Source organism: Taudactylus pleione, unplaced genomic scaffold (genome assembly GCF_031769625.1).
Source record: "Taudactylus pleione unplaced genomic scaffold, aTauple2 ptg001058l, whole genome shotgun sequence".
In the NCBI taxonomy this organism is placed as follows: Eukaryota; Metazoa; Chordata; class Amphibia; order Anura; family Myobatrachidae; genus Taudactylus; species Taudactylus pleione.
In genome coordinates, this window is record NW_028285459.1 from 510285 (window position 1) to 520594 (window position 10310).

The window sequence follows — 10310 nt, forward strand, 5'->3', positions numbered from 1 at the left end:
AAAAAATGTTGCATAAAGTAGCTGTATTTAAAGTCAATGCATCGGCTGCTACATTGTTAAAATGAATACCTTTATCCACTTAATGCACAGCCCTCCTTGTACAAATATAACTGAAACTTGGTAACGAGAACCATGAGCAATGGCAAAGCAATGGACAAGTAAGGAGGTATGACAGAGTCAATTACATTTTTTATATCCCAAAATACAGACTTTGTTTGGTTCAGACCTTGACACAGTGAAAACCTGTTGGGGGCCTTAGCACAGAGCAGATACAAACCAAGCCTCAACCATTTCATGAAATCTAAAAAAGATTTTAAAAAAAAGTGCCATACCCAAATACAGAACAAATGGGATTTTGGTTCGTACCTGATAAATTATTTTCTTTGAGTCAATGGGGTCCACTGGAATATGTTGTGTGTAAATGGAGCTGGAGTATGGGCCACAAAAGGGTAAGTTTTGCACAGCCATAGCTCCTCCTCCCCTAAACCCCACCACCTGTCTGCAGCCTTCAGTTATTACAAAGTCCAAAGGATAGAGAGTAGGAAAGGAAGAGAAGGAAAACCAGGCTCACCAAACACAAAAAGGGAGAGGAGAGGCCTCGATTGAGCAAAGCCAGATGTGTAAGGGTGGGCATCCAGTGTCCCCCATGGACTCAGAGAAAGTGATTTAGCAGGTAAGAACCCAATTAAATTTTCTCTTTCATCCATGGGGGACAATGGAATTTGTTGGGACTTTCCAAAGCTGTCCCTTTAATGGAGGGAACGCTCCCGTGCTGTGAGAAGGACCACTTGGCTAAACCTAGCATAACCAGAGGCAAAGGTGTCAATTTCTACAATAAAAGCAAGTTATGTTGAAAGCCCGTGAAGCAGGATTAGAAAACTGCTCTATCAAGGTGACAATGACCCGAGTAAACAAGTGAGTGTGACAAATGGCCTATTAGCGATTTCAGAACAGGCATGCATGAGAAAGATTGTTGGAAGACGGACCTAGTCTGATGGGCAATCTCTGCTTGGAAGGCAGGATTGCCGAGTTTGTGTATGTCATGGAGCACAAACAAGTGTCTGCATCTCCGTAATGTGGGACCTGTCCCGCACAATGTTCAAAAACCTGCCACAAGCTGCGGTCACGTCCAGGCTGGTGAAGATTCCCGCAGGGCAGTTGCTAGGAGACAAAGACACCACGCTCTTAGTTTGTAGATCCTCCCATTGAGTGGTCATCATTGCTGCAGGGACAGGATTGGTGTTTCCTCCTTCTTATTCCTTCTTATACTTCTGTTTTTTCCAGTCTCCTGCTCGTCAGTCAAGTTCCTGAGCCAGTCTTGCTGTGTTTTGATATTGCAGTTTGTTCCATCCAGATGGCTCCACCTGCATCTCATCCACTCGTGCTGCTTGTGCCATCTGGGCAGCACGGTGTGGTTCCTACCTCAGAAGCTTCTGTTGCCATCCGGGAGCTTGTGTCAACCCGGCGGCACTGGTCGCAATTTGGCGTCACTAGTGCGCTATTCAGCACACCGTCGCCAGTGTCATCCCGGCGACACTGGTTGCAACTCTACATTCCAGGTGTGCAATCCAGCACATCATCGCCAGTGTCATCCCGGCGGCACTGGTTTGAAATCTGCATTCCAGGTGTGCAACCCTGCACATCATCTCCAGTGTCAACTCTGCGACATCGGTAGCAGCACCACGTCCTTGTGCTCTACCTTAGACTCATCAGCCCAAAGGCTGCATCTGTCCTGGGGCCCCAGGTCACTATCAGCCCTCAAGGCTGCTACAACAGCCCAAAGGCTGCATCACATCCTTAGTCCCTTGGCCACCACTATAAAGACAAATCAGCCCTCAAGGCTGCTCCAACAGCCCAAAGGTGCATCACATCCTTAGTCCCTTGGCCACAACTAATAAAGGCAAATCAGCCCTCAACATTGCTCAAATCAGCTCAGAGGTTGCATCACATCTCTTGCTTTCGGCCACAACTAGTCAAAAAGCAAATCAGCCCCCAAGGCTGCATCATACCCTTAACCATTGGCCACGACTAGTAAAGTACATTCCAGCCATCAAGGCTGTCATCAGACTGCTCTACATAAACACAGTTGATTCCCTCCAGGAATCATAACAAAACCTAAAAGGACAACTGATGATCTCACTGATCCACCACAGGAAGAGCCTGGAACAACTATGTCTCTGCCGATACAGCCAAGAGGCAATTGGAAAAAAAGCCAAGAGGGACGCACAGACAGGAAAAAACATCCCTAAAGTGACCTGGGAAACAGGGGAGTGAAAGCAGAATGTCACCCTGGCAGAAGAGACAGTCAACGAAAACCCATATAGGCCAAATATTAAAAGAAAAGGTGCTAAAGAATCTGTAGCCCAGAACCAGGCCCGAAAAGGACCATCAGGGAAACAAAGGAGAGCTAAGGAGCACCCCTGGAGGAAGATTCTACCACTGGACAAACTGCATCCTGTCTGCGGACAGAGATTGAGAGGGCCAACACCCTTACTTTAATGGGAAATATATAAAGGGCCCCTTAGCCAAATCAGTCTGTATGAAAAAACTAGAATCCTGGAGAGGAGGAAAACTAGAGGATTCAACTGTCAGATGGAATACCGAGAGATATGCCACATCTGCCGAAATGTGTTTACATGCACAGATAACCATTTACCCTGAGGCATCAGGGGAACCACTATCCCTCAGGTGGGCTATCCCATCAGCCACCCTGTCAAACCAGATTAAGATGATCTTAAAACAGACCTGAGATTTAGAAAGTCTATCTTGAGTATTATACAAAGGGAAGCTAATCGGAAGCCGAGGCATTAGAAAAAGGTACCGTAGAATAAACGTCCAGAAGACGGAAAATGTCTCTACCAGATGGAAAACCTGGAGATTTTTTCCACATAGTAGCACCTGCCCTTTTCATTGGCCAGGTAGCAAACCACTAAATACAATAGTAGCCTCACCTGACTGGGGGAAAGTAAAAAAGCAGCGGAACATCTAGAGATTCATAGAGCCCAAGAAAGCCAACCCCTGTTGTACCAACAACAAGGAGAAGATAAAATCCTGAACTGAACTCTAATAAGAACCTGATAAATTATGAATAGATGGAGGTCGCGCAACAATAGGCTGAGGAATAGTCAATGACACCAAAACCCGGTGGTGAAGTCCTAACAGCAGAGACCATTTGTGATGGAAAATTTCAAGAAAAAGTATACATGCTTAGAGAATGGCATGAGCCGCACTGACCTTGTCAATAGAAAGTTGCTCACTCACGACAGCTCGGACCATATCCTGGACGAAGACCCTGAGGCTGTAGAAGATTAAATCAGTGAGCCAGTCATATACTGATCTCCTACACCAGGGATCCACTAGTCTGGGCTGGCACCAGAATTCCAAACAGGACACGGCCTGATTCAGTACGGATGACAATTGCAGCTGCAATTCCGTAAGGAATGCAGCAGCAAGAAATGCTAATGCTTCCCAATGCTCAGCCGGCATAAAGACACCTGTGACCGGACGCCTTTTGTCTAGGCCGGCCCTGGTCACGGGTTAGCGATTTCGAACTCCCACTCACAGTCAGTGGCTACCTGTCACTGACTCCGCCAACTGCACCGTGGGCGTTTACTGAAGCTGTCACCACCAGGCTCCTTTCAGCGGTGCTTGGAACTGCTTTTTACGTACAATCAGGCTCCTACCTGGGCACCTGGAACCGCTTCTGCTGCATATGCATTTGATTAGCTGCGGCCACACCCCGATTGGTGTCGGCTAATTCCTCCTGATCCCTCGCAATGGACCAGGTCTGCACGGTAGCTTGGCAGGGGGCTTGAACTTGGAGACGCTGAGCTCTTACCCAGAACAGCCGGAGAATGGAATAGAGTTTGGCGCAATTCTGTTGGTCGCAGGGTACAGTTGTAATCGAAGTAAAGGCAAAAAGGTGTTTATTGCTCAAAGTCTTAAAGAAGACTCAACCTTCCGAATGAAGGGGAATAATCAGCATACAGGATTCTTATCAGCAGTTCTTCTCCACAAAGGATTTTCAAAGATGTACAACATTACTAGGCACAAAGCCTTCTTTTATGCCACTCCAATACACATTTCCACAGGGGGTAAATCTGCCCTGTGGTTTTCAACCAATCACCTTCAGTGCATTACCTGTGCATGTGCTGGCCACTTGCACATTTAACATTGTCCCCTATGGACAGGGAGGAGTGGTCACTCCCCTGAGCCTACCTGGTGTTTTGGTCGCCACCCAGGAGTCAGCTTGTCTAGGGTCGGGGGAGGTTTCCCTCCAAAACCCTACTTCCAGCAAACTGCTAAGGGATCAAGCCTGCCATCTCTACCTGAATCTGAGCTCCAGAGGTGGGCAAGCAGGGTCCCCAGGCACGGATTCCTGGCCATGGAAGGGAAGCTATTTGAAGCTCCCTAAACCCACTTAGCTGGCTGCCTTAGCCAGCTCCCTATGCACCCCCTCATACCACTTCCAGGCATGAGGCTGCATAGGGGGAAATTTTATCTCCTCTGGATGGGGTTAGGGGATCCAGCGGCCCATGGAGGACTATGGATCCCCTAGCCATGCAGAGCATCACAGGTAAGTGCATTTACTTTTAAATTATACACTTAAATATACATTTTTAAGTACTTTAACATTTCATGCCTGTGCACAGCATCAGGCTTCTAAACACTTGCAGCACAAGACCTCTTGTCCTGGCTCAGTGCTGCACAAGCCATTTAAAATGTGTTTGTTTTTATTATTTTGTTGTGCTTTTACTCTGTGCCCAGAACTCATCGCTGGACTCCACTAGCCCTGCGGTCTGGGACTGATGTGGCCCTTTCCTGGTGCCTGCTCACAGCACTGGGGTCCAGGGAGCTGGCTCTCCCTGTCCCCCAGCATCAGCGCACCATGTGTGCTGCACAGGGAGCTGGCTAGCCCGGTCCCCCTGTGCACCACTTAGCCCTGCAGTCCAAAACAATCTTGTCCTGACTGCAGCGGCTTCCTGCTGTTCTGGGGCACCGGGAGCGCTGCTCCCAGTCCCCAGCAGCCAGCTTGTTTCCAGAGGCGGCCCGGCGCTGTAGCGCAACACACAGCCCCCTGGCCCTCCGATGCAGAGCACTGAGCCGGGGAGCTGAGCTCCCTGCAGTCGGCATCCCGCCCTGCCCTCCGCTGCCTGGCTGCAGTAAGCAGCCGGCATGGAGGGACCAGTGGTGTCCCCGTGGCGCTGGGAGTCACACTCCCGGTCCCCAGCGAGGAGCCCTTACTGCCGTCCCGCCGCAGCCGCCGAGGATGATTGGGGGCTGCGGCAGCAACATACAGCCCCCACCTCCGGTCCAGCGTGCCGGGGGTTAACAGCCATCATTGCCGCAGCCACGGAAGCCAGCCCGGGGCTGCGGTACAGTAAAAGAACATGCACACCCGGCGCCTAGCGCCGTAAAACAATTAAAACATGGTGCCTAGCGCCCTTTGTTCGATTAAAAATGGTGCTGCAGCACGGGGGTTAACCCCTTCAGTACTGCGGCAGCCATTACACACGTGTGTGGCCAGCCTCCGGCCACAACACCCATTTCTGCTTTCTCACATCCATCCAATGTCGCTCTTAGGTGTAAACATCGGTACCATCAACCCACATGGACCATTCATGCAGCATTTACAGGTCTGACCTGCCACAGACACTGCAAGTCTCCTCATACGCAGAGAGATCTCATGCTGTGTATGCAATCGCAGTGGCTAATTTATGGATGCCCAGGAAACCACTAACAGACAGGCATGTTTGCATCTTTTTCCAACCACTCCTCCGACACCACCCCCAAATGCTGACATCCTGTCACTCTGCAATAGGTTCCTTTGTGAGTACGTAATTGTAGTGAGATTGCTGCGCATGCGCAGTGCAACTTTGCGCAATGGCAAAAAATTACTTTATGTGCATCCATAGTTGCACTTTGGTACAGAATCAGGTCGAGGTCGCAACAGGAATACTGGAGATATTTGGTCACAGCATTCCCCAGATAGAGGCACTAGAGCTAGGAGGTCCAAGGACAAACATAGCAAATGTATACAAAAATGTACTTAGAGGAGATATTCCAGTGAAACAGCCACCTAGTCAACCCCTGTACTCAGTACAACGAAGCGTCACAGGTAACAAAACATGACTAACTGGTAACTTAGATTAAAAAAAAAAAGGTTAGTACCGGTTGAGTCTCCCAAATCAGTAATGCTATTAAGCGAAATATTCCAAAAACCGAAGTATTTTGTGGCAGCGATGACGTCATGACGTGACCTGGCGTCATGACATCACAGATCAATGACCAATCACTAGTGGCGTGGGTGTGGTCTATATGTCACGCTCCTCCCAGTGCAGCACACGCCAGGCACTTTGTGACACCCGCGGACTCCCCCGCAGCACCCGATGGACCCTTTTGCTACACCCGCCTGCCCCCCAGTGACAGCCGCAGGACCCACCCCCACCGCACATGCCGGGCCTCACATGACACCTGCCAGACTCCACCCAACGGATCCCTCACAACATTCACCGGACACCACCGCAGCACAAGCCAGGCATCCTGTAACACCTGCAGGACACCTCCGCTGCTAGTATACTCTGTGAGGCCTGACTGTATACTTCGTGAGGTGCAACTAACAGAGGTATCTGCACGTACACAAAATATGAGCAATGTGAACTCAGGGCTGTAAATAGTACTCTTGTTCTATGAGGACATTGGGCCTGATTCAGCATGGATCGTGAGTCTGCAATCGCACGCACCCGGCCACTGCAAAAATATGCTAATGCTAACGCACTGCCAATGCACCATAATATGAAGACGTCCAGCACTTCATAAAGACGCCCCCTTACCTTCACTCACCTCCGTAATAATGTGCAAGATAGCAAAAACATCAATACAATCAAGAACCATCGGAGCAATACGCGGAATAGTGGATGACCTGCACCTCCCGCAGGAATTGCTAAACTTCCTGCACGCAGTGACTAATCAGGCTGAGTATGGGTTCGCTGTGGATATTTTATGCACGCCCCTGCAACTGCGTTCGCACGACCACCACCCACAAATGGCACTTCCTGTCAATCACTGAGTGATGGGTCTGCATACTGCCTGCGATCTCAGCGCCTGGTTCGTGCACTGCATTTTATACGCATGCACGGAATGCAAACATCGGCTGAGGCACATAATAAGAAAATGTGGCTCTGGCAGAGCAACTTGCGCTCTATGGCCAGTAAGAGCATCACTCCTAAGACAGCGAATACACACCCTTATACAGTGGTATGAGCCTAGCAGTAAGAGTATGGAGCCAGATGTACCCCAGATTGTAAATTGCAGTCAGGGGAACAAACATATTGCAAATTGACAAATGTTCAGAATAATGAAAGAGCAAAGGCTAACCTGAGAAGGAGTCAGTGAACCATACCACGGACAACGATATTATAAAAGCACACTAATCTCAGGGTTGTGGTCTTAACCTAGAAAGAAGTAACCCACCCAGAGTCAGCTGGGGAGGCAACAGTTCAGGCAATTGCTGTGCTAAAGCAGACTACACAGAATACAGAGCATGACTGGTAGCTTAAACATGTAGGAATTTACCTAGCTATAGGTATAACTGAGGTTTAGCATGGAGGAATATAAGAAAAAACACCATACTTATCTGCAGGAGCACAGGCTGCTGGAGAAGATGGCCTCCAAAAGGGAATCAGTACGAAATACAGACATGATCCTGGCGGTCAGAATACCGATGCCAGGATCCCGACAGGGTTAACATACCAACACTTGTTGGTTGGTATGCTAACCCCCCCTCTTTGGTGCCTAACCCTAACACTCCCCCTAGTGTCTAACCCTAACTCTAACCCTCCCCCCATTACTTACCTTCAGCAACTCTGCGCCCGGATTCTGGCGCCGGTAATGTAACCGTCAGCATCCCGACCGCATACCTCCAAAAGTTCACCTGAGATCCCGTAGTGGCTGTCCTCAGGAGAGAGTGCTCCACGGGCTCTGAACCTTGGCTCTTTGTCAGTCGCCTCAGAAAATTCAGGTTAGGAAGGAGAGAAGCGGCATTAGTTAATTAATGTACTGTTCAGATATAATACTCCGATTGGCAGACACCACCAATCTGCTAGTCAAACACTTAACATCTGACCTATTTGCTCCTGGTGTGGAGTCACCTCTGGCTCCAATAGTTGGAGAGAGCTGGTAAAAAAACAAACCAATAAAGTAACTACAGATGGGTCCACATACATCTAGCCTCCTTGCGGGTTAAACAGCCCTTCTAGTCGCGACATGCCGTGGCGCGACTCGGTAGCACCGAGCCTCTTTTTGTGCATCTTGTTACCTTTAAATGCATCTTATTCGCAAAATGATGCGACTAGTTAGCACAAGCAGCTTCTACGGATTAAAATGATATGCAGCATGCCTATATTATATATATATATATATATATATATATGTTATAAGTGTATAGGTGATGAGCGACTGACGTATATCTGTGCAATAATTAATAAAATGTGCAATTCAACCAACAAAACATGATACACACAGTATATATGTATGCAAAAAATATATCACAATTTAATAATAATAAAATATACACACAAAATAGACATATATAGAGATACTGCTTAGATAAGCACAAAGTGTACTATTAACGTGTCCACAGTGTGCAAAAAGTGCTAATAAATATTCTAAAAGTACAATTCAATATAAAAAGCGAGCAGAATATATATACTTGAATATTTAAAACATTTTAAACCAGTATCACAGAGGAATTAATAAAGAGTAAAAAAAATTGTAAAAAACAAGTTAAAAAGTTTCAGACTCGTTTCTTAAAAAAGGAAGTTTAGAGTAAAAGTGCAAAGCTTATCTGTAGAGGTTCATTTCAGGCAATGGTGGCTTATCCCAACACGTTTCATCCACTTGGGGACTTCATCAAGGGGTGCTAGTGAACAGGGTTTGCCACTTTTTATACTCTTTGAGACAGGATTCTAATTGTCTCATTAGGGCCAACTTTTTGCATCACTTCCGGTTGGTTGCTTCCGGAAGTGCGCTCTTAGCATGAGGCGATTAAAACATATTTAATAACACATGGATATATCGTGAAACAACCTTGGTGGACTGTCCATAAATCTAATATATGATCCTGTATATTGTTAGGTGACTCAATGCCCCCGATCATGCAAAGAAGTCTGCCAGTCTCCGTTCCTACTTCCGCCCAGTTGCTGATGTCACATCCTTTCTACCATTCAATAAGTATGTCTTCATTCGTGATGTAGCATCCACCATTTTGTAGAAGTCTATACGCGGCTGTAGTCTTAGTTCAATTCGGCTCATCTCGGCAGGTACTTCAGGCTATCTCCAGCTCCCATCCTCTTCCGGCCGTAACACCGGATCTGTTCCCCGCCTGGCACTTTGATTGGCGCTCGCAGGTCTCCTTCCTGTTGTTCATATTCCGGTTGTCATAGTAACCGGGATGCCATCTTTACGTAAACAGCTGATAATTCAAAGGGCGACAGATTAGTGAATCTATTCATAAAAGATATGCATAGGGAGCGGGCCCTGGCTAATAGCACAAATCAAGAACATGCTGAAGTATAATTGGATTCTGTATATTATTGTAATAAGAGGATAATATGAGAAATAGCAACATTTATATTTTGGAGCGTCATGATTTTGTTAAAAAATATATATATAAAAATATATTCATATAGTTGAGAATAGTTGTTCAAGAACCAGGATGAAAGACTTTTTCTTTTTTATGTGGAATAGATGAAGTAAAAAATAAATAAATGAAATAGGGTCAATATGGTGAAATAAAGTCAATATTCCATAATGCAGATTAGTCAGCAGAGGGATCTTCATTCTTATTTTTTCTAATATTCCATAGATCTTCAGCTTGTATGTGGCTCATAGTCCTTAAGATGGACTGAGTGGCTAATGTACGCCCTACTGTGGATATTAAACTACAACACTGAGTATTCCCAGGTGGTCTCCCATCCAAGTACTGACCCAGCCCAATTGTGCTTAGCTTCCAAGATCAGACGAGATTGGGCATTAGTACAATGGTAAGGTTGTAGGTACTAGAACCAATATCCACAGCTACCAACTCATCCATCATAGGAAAGGGGCAATTTCATAACTTTCGTTAAACCCATTTGGAGCCATTGTGTTAAGTTGGAAGATCCAAAACATTTCCCTCCGCGTCCCATCACCCCCATTTTTTATTTTCTACCCAAAATCCATAAATCCCTGATAGATCCACCAGGAAGACCCATCATAGCAGGTATAGATTCACTAAGGTCCCATCTCTCAGAGTACGTGGATGTATTCCT

The 10310-nt window shown here is 46.9% G+C and overlaps 1 pseudogene; it reads right to left on the bottom strand.

Annotated features, from left to right (window-relative positions):
- Window positions 1-9938: 9938 nt before the first annotated feature.
- On the bottom strand, window positions 9939-10057 carry LOC148453942 (5S ribosomal RNA; annotated as a pseudogene).
- Window positions 10058-10310: the final 253 nt, after the last annotated feature.